Genomic DNA, 1,400 nt, shown 5'->3' with positions numbered 1-1,400 from the left:
GTCAAAACAGACTCCTAAAGAAGCCTTCGCCGCTGCCATGGAACCATGGCGTCAGCGTTGTGAAAAATGTGTACGTCTGAAGGGCGATTACGTCGAGAAGTAACGCCAGTTTCATCGATTTCGGGTGAGTAGTTAATTAGAAAAAAAATCAGAGGCCTTAGAACTTGAATGCACCTCGTATATCCGTCATTGAGTTTTATTACTGATGGTTGTATAATTTTTGACCTGGTTGTAACATTCTTAAGGTAAATACATTGTTTGCTTTGCAACAAAATCTTTCCTTTGCTAACCACATGCCTATCAGTTGTTAGAGCCTTCAGTAGTTAGAATCTTTTATTTAGCTGGCAGTATTGGTGCTTACAGCATTGATGTAGTTCGGGTAATGAAGATTTTTGTGTGGTAAACGACTTATGAAATGTATTGGTTATTTTGTGGATTTGTTCTAATTCAGGTCCATTCTTTTGTATTAATTATTTGAAGTCAGACTATCATTTTTGAGCACTCAGATTGCGTTGTGCTAGAATATTGTGGGTCAGTGTTGAGATGATAAACACAAGGAAAGAGATAGTGTAGTCAATTTCACTCAACAAGAATATTGAGTAAGCACTCAGCAGTTTAAGTAAAAAAATCCATGGTATGAAGTTTCAATGTAGACTTGGATGCACAAGGGGGTACCCAAAAAACTGGAAATATTTTTTAAACTATATATTTTCACATTGTTTACCAAACAGCTTTAACCCCTTCAAAATACTCTCCATTACAACTAATGCATTTGTCCACCTGCACTTCCACTTTGGAAACATTTTTTGTAGTCATCTTTGGAAATGACTAACAGCTCCTCCCTTGTTTTCTTTTCATTTTTTTTTTTTACTTCTTCAGTGTTCTCAAATCGGCGTACTTCTGTGCCGCTTCTTATGCGTGGAAATAAGGAAAAGTCCCACAGAGCCAGGTCAGGAGAGTAAGGTGCGTGGGACAGAAGAATCGTGCCATTTTACCCAAAAACTGTCTGTCAGAGATGACTGTGCGTGTAAGTGCGTTGTTGTGATGGAAGAACTGGTCTCCTGTGTGCCACAAATCTGGTCTTTTTTGACGAACACTGTTGCACAGTCTTCTTAAAACTTCCACATAAAAGGTTTGATTGACAGTGTGACACCCTTGCCACCAAAAAAGCAAATCAGCATTGTTTTGCTGTTTGATTTAACTTGACATCATTTTGGACGGTAAGGCGATGTCGTCCTCCATTGGCTTGACAGTTGCTTTGTTTCTTGGTCGTAACCATAGCACCATGACTCATCACCTTTGACGGAATGTCTCTATCAGTTTCTAGCTGTTGTACCAAGCACAACATGTTTCAACTCGACGTTCCTTTAGATTTTCACTCAGAAGCCGAGGAACAAACT

The sequence above is a fragment of the Schistocerca cancellata genome, chromosome 3 (assembly GCF_023864275.1).
Source record: "Schistocerca cancellata isolate TAMUIC-IGC-003103 chromosome 3, iqSchCanc2.1, whole genome shotgun sequence".
NCBI lineage: Eukaryota > Metazoa > Arthropoda > Insecta > Orthoptera > Acrididae > Schistocerca > Schistocerca cancellata.
This window is presented reverse-complemented; position numbering follows the sequence as displayed.